We start from the raw sequence: 15458 nt of genomic DNA, 5'->3' as shown, positions 1-15458 counted from the left end.
AGCTGGGGAGTTGCAACGCTGCACCTCCACTCTTTTCTTCCTTCTTCTCTCCCTCGCCTTCTTCTTTCCACCCACGAGCTGCAGATGCCATGGATATGCCCGGGAAACCATGCTCCGGCCTTCCTCTTTGTCACCGATGACCCCCGCCTCGACGCCCGCCTCCAAATTGGCCTCCCAATCCTCTACAACGCACGAATCCGCCTCGACGCCCGCCTCCAAATTGGCCTGCCAATCCTCTACAATGCACGGATCCGGCCCATGCCGAGCAGTCGTCGCCGTCGTTCTGCATCAAGTAGTCGTCGGCCTTTAACATGGGTCCCCTGCCCACACCTCAGGAAAGGCGGCAGCACCGTGAAAATTGCAAATAAAACACCACGGTTTCTCGGGCAATTTGAGAAAATGCCACACGTTTCATGGGACTTTGCTTCCATAACACACATTTCTTTTTATTGAATTATACTAGCAAAAACGCCCGTCCGTTGCAACGGGAGACAAAAATATTATGCCACAACCAAATAAATATGGCTCAATACCCTGACATATCAAATTTTGTCGATTGATGCCCACTTATCTTTTATGTCAAATTGATTCATTCGTTGTACGATTTTATCTTTGAAAGATGGTTGGAAGAGATTAAACTACGCAAAACCAGGACCTAATTTTACAACATGTACCTTCTAGTAGATTGATGTAGATAGAATAATTCAAACCAACAGGTAAGCATCACTATGCACATTGCCGATGAAGACCCTAATACAGTGTTGGTGATTCAGAAAATAACTATGCAAAGATGATGCAACTATTTTCAAGTATATATACAATACCAAACAGAGGTAGATTCATCAGTGAACATGTGAGTCCTTGATTGTACTGTTACCAAAATATCTCTCATTGCCCATGTTTGTCCCCAAATTAGCTACAAACAGACTGTAAGGACAACTAACAATGCACATTTTCGCTGAGTTAAAAGCATAGCCTGTAAAATGAATCAGATGCCAATATTTCACTATTCTTCAGTGCACTGAAAAGCAATGAAAATGCAAAAAGATTACACCCACAAGTTCAGAGCAAACCATCACTTTTTTCAATAAGAGGCATTATACACATGATAATCCAACGGTGCATCATGTAATTATTTTTTGAATCGACGATTCCCTTAGTTGCTGCTCTCCGGTAGCTGCACCACTTCAAACGCAAATCAGCAACGGCTTGTAGTTACCTGATGGGCTTCTTACCTGATGTTCATGATAATGCTTTGATGAAACTGATGAGCTGGATTTACTGAATCTGATGAAACTAAATGTGACGAAACTGAAACTGAAGAATCTGACAAAACTTTAGGACATCATTGGTGGGGCCATAGTGGCCTCGTGTGAAGGTTGTTGCAGCCTGAGAGGCAGCTACACAGAGGATGAAACAACCAAGGAGGCGCCAAGAATTAATACCGGGCGTTGGCTGGGATCTCGCTGGGCGTGGTGAACGGAGGAACAACTTGCTACACCGACGAAGAAGACCGGGGCTGGGGAGTTGCAACGCTGCACCTCCACTCTTTTCTTCCTTCTTCTCTCCCTCGCCTTCTTCTTTCCACCCACGAGCTGCATATGCCATGGATATGCCCGGGAAACCATGCTCCGGCCTTCCTCTTTGTCACCGATGACCCCCGCCTCGACGCCCGCCTCCAAATTGGCCTCCCAATCCTCTACAACGCACGGATCCGCCTCGACGCCCGCCTCCAAATTGGCCAGCCAATCCTCTACAATGCACGGATCCGGCCCACGCCGAGCAGGCGCCGCCGTCGTTCTGCATCAAGTAGTCGTCGGCCTTTAAGATGGGTCCCCTGCCCACACCTCAGGAAAGGCGGCAGCACCGTGAAAATTGCAAATAAAACACCACGGTTTCTCGGGCAATTTGAGAAAATGCCACACGTTTCATGGGACTTTGCTTCCATAACACACATTTCTTTTTATTGAATTATACTAGCAAAAACGCCCGTCCGTTGCAACGGGAGACAAAAATATTATGCCACAACCAAATAAATATGACTCAATACCCTGACATATCAAATTTTGTCGATTGATGCCCACTTATCTTTTATGTCAAATTGATTCATTCGTTGTACGATTTTATCTTTGAAAGATGGTTGGAAGAGATTAAACTACGCAAAACCAGGACCTAATTTTACAACATGTACCTTCTAGTAGATTGATGTAGATAGAATAATTCAAACCAACAGGTAAGCATCACTATTGTGACGCCCTCGGCTTAATCGTACGCTAATCATACACGCAAATGCGTACGATCAAACCCAAGGACTCACGGGAAGATATCACAACACAACTCTAGACACAAATAAAATAAGATCAGCTTCATATTACAAGCCAGGGGCCTCGAGGGCTAGAATACGAAAGCTCGATAAGCACACGAGTCAGCGGAAGCAACAATATCTGAGTACAGACATAAAACAACATGGGGTGCCTTAGAGAAGGCAAGCACAAAAGATACAACGATCGAACGAGGCGAGGCCTCCTGCCTGGGAACCTCCTAACTACTCCTGATCATCAGCGGCCTCCACGTAGTAGTAGGCACCGTCGGGGTAGCAGTCGTCGGTGGCGGGGACCTCCATCTCCTGGGCTCCATCATCTGGTCGCAGCAAACGGATCAAGGGGACAAGGGGGGAGCAAAGCAGCGGTGAGTACTCATCCAAAGTACTCGCAAGTCTTACATCAGGACTATTCTAATTATGCATCAGTATCAAAGAAGGGGGTTATATGTGGACTGACTGCAGCAATGCGAGAATAGAGAGAGAAGGCCTAGTCCTATCGAAGACTAGCATCTTCAGGGTCTTGCAGCAATAGACGAGAGTAGAACAGGGGGTAACACATTAATAGTCATATTGTTGTAGCAATATTAAAGTGAGGTCACGCCTAAAGATCCTCCCTCGACTCCCTGCGAGGAAGCAATCCCGAGGCAAACTAATTCCAGTTAAGTAACAATTGTAGTTGTAAAGATCGGGGCACAACTCCAAGTCGTCCTGTAACCGTGGACACGGCTATCCGAATAGTTAATTTTCATCCCTGCAGGGGTGCACCACATGTCCCGTCACGCTCGATAACACTCTGGCCGGACATACTTTTCTGGGTCCTGCCCGGCCTCGGAATATCGACACGTCGCAGCCCCACCTAAGACTAATCAGAGAGGCCAGCCCGCCGGTCTAAATCCTAAGCACAAAGGGTTCGTGGGCCCAGTTCCCCTTCACGCTCCTGCACGTGGCGTGGGCGGCCGACGTCAGTCCTAGCATCCCTTAATCACAAGCGCGATGCATCTCGGGACCACTCGGGCGCGCGCCGCTACACTGCTGGCATCTGAAAAGCTTCGGCTGATACCGCGACGCCGAGTACCCATAATTCTTCCCGCGTAGCCGGTTAGTGCGAAAAGGTCTCCGACCAACCCAGATCAAATACCCAAATCCATTAGCATTTTAATTAGGCCAGCAACACAGTCTCACGGGAATCCACCCGGCTTACAACTAAACACCAATGATCCCAGTAACATGGTCGAGTAACTGTGTGGTTGTAACATCGGGGGAATCCGAGGTATCACCCTCGTTGGATCCCGAACGATGTACCCGTCAAGGTGGGCTTAGAGGAATCACCCTCGGGGGTCCCACACTCTCGGGGTTGCACGACAGAGGCGTCATCGGGAATGGTGAAAGAGGAATCACCCTCGATAACCACGACCGACTAGTTATACTACAGAGATATCATCAGGAGTACTTAGCGAGGTGTCACCCTCGGTACCCGATAGTATCCCTGTAGCGTCGTACAACGAAGGGGGGTGAATGTGTTGTGTCGGGTCTGTCTCATCGATCAAAGATCGAGATTTGAAAACAAGCGGGGCAACTGAGCTACCGGATCAGAGGGGATGACTGCTCCACCTATACTAAACATATTAAAAGTACAGGACTGAAAGTAGCAGTTCATCAAAAACAGGCTATGCATCAGATATAGGAGCTAACTACAACAATAGCAAAATACTAATGCAAGCAGTAGGAAGAAGGACATAGGCGATATAGGATTGATCAAGGGGAGTTTGCTTGCCTTGCTGCTCTGCGGCAAAGGACTGATCGGCAGGGTCGTAGATGTACCCGGCAGCAGCGTCAGTCTCGGGGTCTACCGGTAAGAAGAGGGGGAAGAAACAATAAATAATAGCACCGATGCAACACAAAGCATGACATGGAAATATGCAGGCTAGACATGAGCTAACGCGGCAACATCCGTCATAGACGGGTCGGAAGAATATCTGACGATATTTTCCGGGTCTCGGGCTACTACCGGTTATACTGGAAACGGAGGAAAAGTTCCATGTTTGCTATGCTAGGGACGCGTGACAGACGAACGGGCCGTGTATCCGGGTTCGTCTCGCTTTGCTGATCAACTTTCATGTTAAAAATTATTTTGATCTGACTTACGGATTATTTAATATTAATTTTCAAAGTTTTATTAATTATTTAGGAATTAAAAACAGATTTAAATGATTTAATAAAATCCTATTATGACATCATCGCGATGTCAGGCTGACATCAACGTTTGAGTGGTCAACTGACCAGCGGGTCCCGAACGTCATAGGCACAAGTTTTTATTAAGATTAATTATTTATTAATCAGATTAATTCAACGAGGGACCCACGTGTCATACTCTAATTATTTTAACTAATATATCTATTTATTTATCTATTTAACAAAACGTTATTTTTTTTTATTTCAACTAACGCGTGGGGCCTCCCTGTCATAGACAGCGGGTGCATTGGCCCCACCGGTAAGTGGCCTAAGGCTATTTTCCCATTTTTTTATTAGATACCTAACCGTGCAAATACCGTATTCCTCTAAATATCCATATACACTAATACATACATCACATCTCATACATACATACATACACATCTAATACATCAATTGTTTTTATTTCTTTTTTCTTTTCTCTCACAACACTCATCTCTCTCTCTCTGTTAACAGAGACACAGAACTCTCTCTAACTCCACCTAGAAGAACACAAACTTCAAATCCTCCTACCGGAGTCTACCGTCGACGGATCGAGGCCCCGTTTGCCGGAACGGAACCGGGACGGCGAGGAGATCGACATGGTGGGAGGAGCCCGAGGAGGGGCTCACCGACGGTGACGAGACGGCCCGATGAAGCCGGAGTTCGCACGAAGATGACGGTGGAGACGGGTGTGCCGGCGAGGAGGAGCCGGTGAGGAGGGCCCCCCGGAGATGGAGCCGCCGACGGGGAGGGGCGGCCACCGTAGAGGTGAGGGCCGCCGAAGGTGGACCTCCCGGAAGGGGCCGGCCGCCGAGATGGGGGGCCGAGGTGGCCGGGGCCCCTGCCGGCGGGGTGGAGGCCGAGGGGGGGGGCTCGCCGCGGTAGGGAGGAGGCCGCCGGCGGGAGGAAGGAGGCCGTGGGGGGAGGAGGCCGCCGGCGGGAGTTGGTGGCCGTGGGGGGAGGAGGCCGCCGGCGGGAGGAGGTGGCCGTGAGGGGGGGGGCTCGCCGCGGGAGGTAGGAGGCGGTGGAGAGGCGGGCTCGCCGGCGGGAGGCAGGGGGGCAACGGGAGGGGAGCCGAGGTGGGTGGCGGGGGTCGTGGGGAGGGAGAGGGGGTCGTGGGGGATCTGGCGCGGGGGGGGCGAGAGGGAGGGGTGGGGCTCCTGTCGGTGGGGTGGGTGGTCACGGGGGAGTGGGGGGGCGTGGCGGCGCCCAGGGGGGGAGGGAGTAACGAGGGGAGGGGCTAGGGTTTAGTGGGAGGGGGCGCGCGGGGGGGCCTGGTGGTTGGCTGCGTGGGCCGGCCTGCTGGGTCGGTGGCCCAGTTGGGCCGGTGGGATTTGTATTTTTTCTTCTTTTTAGTTGATTTTTTATAGTTTATGTTTTATTCATTTATAGGCTCTAAATCATTTCTAAAAATGCATGATTCAACTTCACAAATCATTTGGGAATATTTGTAACTCATCGGACATTTTTATTTTTGCATTCGAAACTTCCCTCATTTGAGTTTAAATTAGATATGATAATTGCTTTGCTTTTATTTAAGTGACAACTTATTTTAGATAAACTTGATGACGTGGGAGAATTAGTGTGTGATTATTGTAGCTTAATTTTCCCGGGGCGTCACAACTCTCCCCTACCAACAAGAATTCTCGTCCCGAGAATTTAGAGGTAGAAGGAAAGAGCTCGGGTTATTCATCACGAAGATGATCCTCGCGTTCCCAAGTGGCCTCATCTTCAGAATGATTTGATCATTTCACTTTGAGGAACTTGGTGACTTTTGCGATGAGCCTGACGTTCAGTCTGGTCGAGAATGCGGACCGGATGCTCTTTATGAGAGAGGTCTTGTTGCAGCTCAAGTATATCCCTGATCCACTGCTCGAATAAAATCTTTGAAGCAGCGACAGAGCTGAGACACATGAAAGACACCGTGAACCTGAGGAAGGTTCGCCAGCAGTTCCAATTGATAAGCTATTTTCCACGCCTTTCGAGAATAGTGAAAGGACCAATATAGCGAGGAGCTAACTTGCCCTTGGTTACAAAACGGTGTGCGCCTCTCATTGGGGTGACACGAAGATAAGCCTTTTCGCCAGATTGATAGACCATATCTTGATGATGACGGTCATACTGACTTTTCTGACAAGACTGAGCAGCCTTCAGATTCTCGTGAATAATGCGGACTTGATCTTCAACATGTTGGGTAACATCTGGACCATAGAGTGATCGATACTTTGAACGGTGGCTCAGGAATTTCATACGAAGCCAAGTATAAGGGATACCTTGGAATCAAAGGTGTACAGGAGAGTCAGGTTTCAATCCTGTGGAACTTTGGGTTATGGGTCCACCATGTGGCCCGAGAGTAGGTAGAGGGGTGACATACTATACGGTCTTGGTAATAAGACATGTGAGAGGATAACCTGTCAGTTATGTTGGCAACATCGTCGATACCAAGGGCGGGGAACGAATAGAACCATTTTCCTGCTCGTTGAAACGAGGCGGGCCAATAGGCAAGGTTCTCGTCCACCGGTGGCTACCGGAATGTTATCCATAATAGTAGCAGTGTCTTACCGACAGAGTCGTAAACCAAGAATTTTACCTAAGCAGGGGATTAACACTGCTTAGATAAGTTATGCCACAATAAAAATCAAACAGACCAATGGGAGGGAAAATGTGTTCACACACACACAAGTATTAGAGTATACCATTCCCGAGGAAATCATAGAGTATGGTATACATGATAGGTCATCCAACACATAACCATCTTGGTAAAGAGACAAGAAGAATCCACATGTTTATCCATACCATGCGGTTTGGATAATTGATCAGGAACAATTTAGCATCGCGCTTCGAATGTTCCTGTTGAAATTTAAAGTACCACATCCGTGCTTTGGGGTAGCATCGACATGGTCATCAGATAAAGGTTGGACTTATGGGTATACAAAGAGGAACCAGGAGGGACAACTTACAAAGCTAAGTCATACAATTCCCTCATGGTAGAATGGCGAACCTTACATATGGAAGGATTTATAACAATAGGTCCTCCGACCCAGTGTGCCAGACAAGACATCACTGTACCGCTTTACCTAAAGACCAAAGTTATAATTATTTGGAAAATGTCATAACCATCATATCTGCCAGAGAATTAGATCTGATTGGTGCCGGGACACCTCACACTCAAGATGACTGGGAAGAAAAATGAAGACGCAAGATTCTCATGATATGAACTACACAAGCAATTCTTGAATCAAGAGTTTGATTTAATACATATGAACACAATGTCAAGACATTCGTGCCCACATAGAATTTGTACGTCAAAATGCAACTGGGTTCTCATTCGGACACCATCATCGAGGATAACAAGGCTCCATGTGTAAGTATGGATTAGCTCTTATGAAAGAGCTTATTTTCCTTGATCAAATCAGTCGGTGGCTTGGCGTGCTAAGAGAAATTATATGGAGTGAGGATAGCAAATCTTCAAAACATATAACACTTCGCACATGCGTGAATGATTTGGTATTTCACGAGAGGAAGCGAAACAAAACTTTCCATATTCACGGCGGAAAGAGTGCACGTGAACTTTGGGAAATACACTCCTACTATCCACATATTCTTCATGAGCTAGGCACAAGGATAATGATTTCAAGAGCTTCATCGTGGTACATAGAGGAGTTGAGGGTGTGGCTGATAGGCTCAACAGCAATCCCTCAAGGTTTTACCAGTGTTGAACTTCCAAAATTTATAATATTAAGGAGATAGCATTTGTCAAATCAAATGGTATAATGTCGTGTGCTCGAGGGAACAACAACAATTAAACATTGGTCGAAGGGTGCACTCGGAAATACGGTTTGAGTAGCACAACCAATGCTAAAATGATGCGTCAACACCCAACACACCAAGAAGGAAACAATCAGTTGTTAACCTCAAGGGGATAGGGTTGACAGAAGTATGGGAATCACACATCAGAGTTCATTTGTCGGTATACCGGTCAGAAACAACACGGGACCAAGAAATGAATGGTGATGGCAAGAAGTATTACTATATCAAGAATTCTTAATACGCGTGCAAATTTCACGACATTCTTGACATACCAGATAGTAATACTCCAAGGTAGAAGATAACATAAGCTGGATAGTGAGTAACACAAAAGACAACACAAAACATGAACACGTTTGTGTTGGAGGGAAAGCAACACGAGTGTCGATGATAATACAAATCATCGAGGGAAAGGGGTGGTATTTCTCAACATGCATTCAATTGTTACCCTCCAAGAGCTCCGAATGCTGATGGTGATCACGACACATTTGTCGAGAAATTTCATGAAGATGTAATCGTTTAGCGACGACATCAAGCAAGGGAATGATGAAGCAAGAGGTTGTCGGAAACACAGATAAGACTGCTCGCTTAGAATTGAGATTGCCTTTCAAGACAACCAATCATGAGGTGGAAAGCTCGATGCAAGCTTAACGCACAGTTGGAATTGTGTTCGAGGGATGAAGGTTATAGATAGCATGATCGAGCTCCAACATGACGATGATGACGTAGCTTAACAGCTTGGAATGACAAGATCGAGTACAAACTCGTAAACAAGGAAGATTACTAAAAATTGTTGAATCGCAATGCATATTCGATTCAGATATCGATGTACTCGCGTGTCCAACAACTCAAACACGAGGCAACTGGAATTAAGGAAAATATCATAGTTGATGAGGAGCTCACAAGAAGTTCCATAGCTCCGCGATATCCTCGAGCTACAAGGAATTATACTCGGAGGTAGATCAACTTTACGGTTTGGACCGGCGTGTCGATCTGAAGAAGACAAGTACTTTAACTCGTCCGAGAATGAAATCAAGGTACGACAACATGGTCGGAACCACGACTGCAAAGGACAAGGTCACAGATCCCATATTTGAACTACAGAATGAATTGATTATTTATACGAGAAGTTTCTATGATAGGATCAACGTCGTTTCCATGGGCATGAACACAATGTTCAAGGCCGACTCCCACTTCATCAATGCATCACCTGCCATTTATTCCTCGCCTTTGATCAAGTTGTAGCTTTAAAAGAACATTCGGCAAAACACCAGAAGAGCAAGACTTGTGAAAACTCTTCAGGTCATATTGATTAAGGAAGGCACATGTCCAACCCATCGGGGCATCTTAGGAACATATACCACAAACTTCAAGAGTAACTAACACATGCTTGAAGGGCATGGCTGACAATTCGTATGGTACAACTTATCAAAGGGAGAAGACACAATTTACCAATGGCATCATGTGTTAGGGGAAGCAATCACAAGAATTTTCTAAAGCAAAGGATGCCGTCGGATAATAACTCAAATGAGTCTGACAATCCACAAATGATCTGATGTGAGTAACGGTACTCAATCAGAGGGATATAGGATGCAATGCATCGTGTTAATAGAACATCTGAAAAATATCGATACTTAACTACCAAAGGAATTAAGATTTCTAGATTGGTGTATCATAATCAGATGCTCCGGTCAAATACAAGTAAGCTGAATGGATTTAGATGGACAACCACCACAGTTGATTTGTCGAGAACCAGCTCTGTCTGGAAGGACGTATGCGCCGGAAGATAATTCAAGAGTGTCTGCAGATGATTGTGTGCATTCATACAAAAGTAGAATCGATAAGATCAGAGGAAATTCACAAAGGAATTTAATGAATGCGGCTAGACATATGGATTTAACCCTAACACAAGCAGGTGAAAAAGGTCAAAAGCAATAGGTTACAAGGGATTCCGAAAGATCAATTAGTAATTCGAAGAACTCTCGAAACCCAGACAACTAATGATGGACGAATCCCCGATAAGAAAATTCATTGCCTCTCGTAATAACAAGAACAATTGGAGAATAAAGTATGAACGACATATGTATGTAGTCATCCATAGTGGTAGTCGGGGGAAAGGAAATCGCAAGAGCGATAGGCACTAGTTCTCGAGATAACATCAGAGAGTAACTTCGGAGTCTTCTGATAGATCAAGCCATCGTCTGAAATACGGGACTCCCTGGGAGGAAATATTTACGCGAACCTAATGTTAGAGTTAGTAAAATCTTTGACCCGAAAGAGAAGAGAAAGTAGAGCCCAGAGTATAGGAAAGGAGTAAAAGATACTAATACCACCCAATTGAGATGTGGGCCCGTAAGCCACAACATCAGTGTTATTAAGTTTTTCAAACACTAGACTCAACTTCGACCACGGAGTTGGAAAGGGGGCTACCTACAGGCAGTTGGCTCTGATACAACTTGTGACGCCCTCGGCTTAATCGTACGCTAATCATACACGCAAATGCGTACGATCAAACCCAAGGACTCACGGGAAGATATCACAACACAACTCTAGACACAAATAAAATAAGATCAGCTTCATATTACAAGCCAGGGGCCTCGAGGGCTAGAATACGAAAGCTCGATAAGCACACGAGTCAGCGGAAGCAACAATATCTGAGTACAGACATAAAACAACATGGGGTGCCTTAGAGAAGGCAAGCACAAAAGATACAACGATCGAACGAGGCGAGGCCTCCTGCCTGGGAACCTCCTAACTACTCCTGATCATCAGCGGCCTCCACGTAGTAGTAGGCACCGTCGGGGTAGCAGTCGTCGGTGGCGGGGACCTCCATCTCCTGGGCTCCATCATCTGGTCGCAGCAAACGGATCAAGGGGACAAGGGGGGAGCAAAGCAGCGGTGAGTACTCATCCAAAGTACTCGCAAGTCTTACATCAGGACTATTCTAATTATGCATCAGTATCAAAGAAGGGGGTTATATGTGGACTGACTGCAGCAATGCGAGAATAGAGAGAGAAGGCCTAGTCCTATCGAAGACTAGCATCTTCAGGGTCTTGCAGCAATAGACGAGAGTAGAACAGGGGGTAACACATTAATAGTCATATTGTTGTAGCAATATTAAAGTGAGGTCACGCCTAAAGATCCTCCCTCGACTCCCTGCGAGGAAGCAATCCCGAGGCAAACTAATTCCAGTTAAGTAACAATTGTAGTTGTAAAGATCGGGGCACAACTCCAAGTCGTCCTGTAACCGTGGACACGGCTATCCGAATAGTTAATTTTCATCCCTGCAGGGGTGCACCACATGTCCCGTCACGCTCGATAACACTCTGGCCGGACATACTTTTCTGGGTCCTGCCCGGCCTCGGAATATCGACACGTCGCAGCCCCACCTAAGACTAATCAGAGAGGCCAGCCCGCCGGTCTAAATCCTAAGCACAAAGGGTTCGTGGGCCCAGTTCCCCTTCACGCTCCTGCACGTGGCGTGGGCGGCCGACGTCAGTCCTAGCATCCCTTAATCACAAGCGCGATGCATCTCGGGACCACTCGGGCGCGCGCCGCTACACTGCTGGCATCTGAAAAGCTTCGGCTGATACCGCGACGCCGAGTACCCATAATTCTTCCCGCGTAGCCGGTTAGTGCGAAAAGGTCTCCGACCAACCCAGATCAAATACCCAAATCCATTAGCATTTTAATTAGGCCAGCAACACAGTCTCACGGGAATCCACCCGGCTTACAACTAAACACCAATGATCCCAGTAACATGGTCGAGTAACTGTGTGGTTGTAACATCGGGGGAATCCGAGGTATCACCCTCGTTGGATCCCGAACGATGTACCCGTCAAGGTGGGCTTAGAGGAATCACCCTCGGGGGTCCCACACTCTCGGGGTTGCACGACAGAGGCGTCATCGGGAATGGTGAAAGAGGAATCACCCTCGATAACCACGACCGACTAGTTATACTACAGAGATATCATCAGGAGTACTTAGCGAGGTGTCACCCTCGGTACCCGATAGTATCCCTGTAGCGTCGTACAACGAAGGGGGGTGAATGTGTTGTGTCGGGTCTGGCTCGTCGATCAAAGATCGAGATTTGAAAACAAGCGGGGCAACTGAGCTACCGGGTCAGAGGGGATGACTGCTCCACCTATACTAAACATATTAAAAGTACAGGACTGAAAGTAGCAGTTCATCAAAAACAGGCTATGCATCAGATATAGGAGCTAACTACAACAATAGCAAAATACTAATGCAAGCAGTAGGAAGAAGGACATAGGCGATATAGGAATGATCAAGGGGAGTTTGCTTGCCTTGCTGCTCTGCGGCAAAGGACTGATCGGCAGGGTCGTAGATGTACCCGGCAGCAGCGTCAGTCTCGGGGTCTACCGGTAAGAAGAGGGGGAAGAAACAATAAATAATAGCACCGATGCAACACAAAGCATGACATGGAAATATGCAGGCTAGACATGAGCTAACGCAGCAACATCCGTCATAGACGGGTCGGAAGAATATCTGACGATATTTTCCGGGTCTCGGGCTACTACCGGTTATACTGGAAACGGAGGAAAAGTTCCATGTTTGCTATGCTAGGGACGCGTGACAGACGAACGGGCCGTGTATCCGGGTTCGTCTCGCTTTGCTGATCAACTTTCATGTTAAAAATTATTTTGATCTGACTTACGGATTATTTAATATTAATTTTCAAAGTTTTATTAATTATTTAGGAATTAAAAACAGATTTAAATGATTTAATAAAATCCTATTATGACATCATCGCGATGTCAGGCTGACATCAACGTTTGACTGGTCAACTGACCAGCGGGTCCCGAACGTCATAGGCACAAGTTTTTATTAAGATTAATTATTTATTAATCAGATTAATTCAACGAGGGACCCACGTGTCATACTCTAATTATGTTAATTAATTATTTTAACTAATATATCTATTTATTTATCTATTTAACAAAACGTTATTTTTTATTTTTATTTCAACTAACGCGTGGGGCCTCCCTGTCATAGACAGCGGGTGCATTGGCCCCACCGGTAAGTGGCCTAAGGCTATTTTCCCATTTTTTTATTAGATACCTAACCGTGCAAATACTGTATTCCTCTAAATATCCATATACGCTAATACATACATCACATCTCATACATACATACATACACATCTAATACATCAATTGTTTTTATTTCTTTTTTCTTTTCTCTCACAACACTCATCTCTCTCTCTGTTAACAAGAGAGAGAACTCTCTCTAACTCCACCTAGAAGAACACAAACTTCAAATCCTCCTACCGGAGTCTACCGTCGACGGATCGAGGCCCCGTTTGCCGGAACGGAACCGGGACGGCGAGGAGATCGACATGGTGGGAGGAGCCCGAGGAGGGGCTCACCGACGGTGACGAGACGGCCCGATGAAGCCGGAGTTCGCACGAAGATGACGGTGGAGACGGGTGTGCCGGCGAGGAGGAGCCGGTGAGGAGGGCCCCCCGGAGATGGAGCCGCCGACGGGGAGGGGCGGCCACCGTAGAGGTGAGGGCCGCCGGAGGTGGACCTCCCGGAAGGGGCCGGCTGCCGAGATGGGGGGGCGAGGTGGCCGGGGCCCCTGCCGGCGGGGTGGAGGCCGAGGGGGGGGGCTCGCCGCGTGAGGGAGGAGGTCGTGGGGGGAGGAGGCCGCCGGCGGGAGGAAGGAGGCCGTGGGGGGAGGAGGCCGCCGGCGGGAGTTGGTGGCCGTGGGGGGAGGAGGCCGCCGGCGGGAGGAGGTGGCCGTGAGGGGGGGCTCGCCGCGGGAGATAGGAGGCGGTGCAGAGGCGGGCTCGCCGGCGGGAGGCAGGGGGGCGACGGGAGGGGAGCCGAGGTGGGTGGCGGGGGTCGTGGGGAGGGAGAGGGGGTCGTGGGGGATCTGGCGCAGGGGGGGGCCGAGAGGGAGGGGTGGGGCTCCTGTCGGTGGGGTGGGTGGTCACGGGGGAGTGGGGGGGGCGTGGCGGCGCCCAAGGGGGAGGGAGTAGCGAGGAGAGGGGCTAGGGTTTAGTGGGAGGGGGCGCGGGGGGGGGCCTGGTGGTTGGCTGCGTGGGCCGGCCTGCTGGGTCGGTGGCCCAGTTGGGCCGGTGGGATTTGTATTTTTTTTTCTTTTTAGTTAATTTTTTATAGTTTATGTTTTATTCATTTAGAGGCTCTAAATCATTTCTAAAAATGCATGATTCAACTTCACAAATCATTTGGGAATATTTGTAACTCATCGGACATTTTTATTTTTGCATTCGAAACTTCCCTCATTTGACTTTAAATTAGATATGATAATTGCTTTGCTTTTATTTAAGTGACAACTTATTTTAGACAAACTTGATGACGTGGGAGAATTAGTGTGTGATTATTGTAGCCTAATTTTCCCGGGGCGTCACAACTATGCACATTGCCGATGAAGACCCTAATACAGTGTTGGTGGTTCAGAAAATAACTATGCAAAGATGATGCAACTATTTTTCAAGTATATATACAATACCAAACAGAGGTAGATTCATCAGTGAACATGTGAGTCCTTGATTGTACTGTTACCAAAATATCTCTCATTGCCCATGTTTGTCCCCAAATTAGCTACAAACAGACTGTAAGAACAACTAACAATGCACATTTTCGCTGAGTTAAAAGCATAGCCTGTAAAATGAATCAGATGCCAATATTTCACTATTCTTCCGTGCACGGAAAAGCAATGAAAAATGCAGAAAGATTACACCCACTAGTTCAGAGCAAACCATCACTTTTTTCAATAAGAGGCATTATACACATGATAATCCAACGGTGCATCATGTAATTATTTTTTGAACCGACGATTCCCTTAGTTGCTGCTCTTCGGTAGCTGCACCTCTTCAAACGCAAATCAGCAACGGCTTGTAGTTACCTGATGGGCTTCTTACCTGATGTTCATGATAATGCTTTGATGAAACTGATGAGCTGGATTTACTGAATCTGATGAAACTAAATCTGACGAAACTGAAACTGACGAATCTGACAAAACTTTAGGACATCATTGGTGGGGCCATAGTGGCCTCGTGTGAAGGTTGTTGCAGCCTGAGAGGCAGCTACACAGAGGATGAAACAACCAAGGAGGCGCCAAGAAT

The sequence above is a fragment of the Hordeum vulgare genome, chromosome 4H, assembly GCF_904849725.1.
Source record: "Hordeum vulgare subsp. vulgare chromosome 4H, MorexV3_pseudomolecules_assembly, whole genome shotgun sequence".
NCBI lineage: Eukaryota > Viridiplantae > Streptophyta > Magnoliopsida > Poales > Poaceae > Hordeum > Hordeum vulgare.
Note: the sequence above shows the minus strand (reverse complement) of the source record.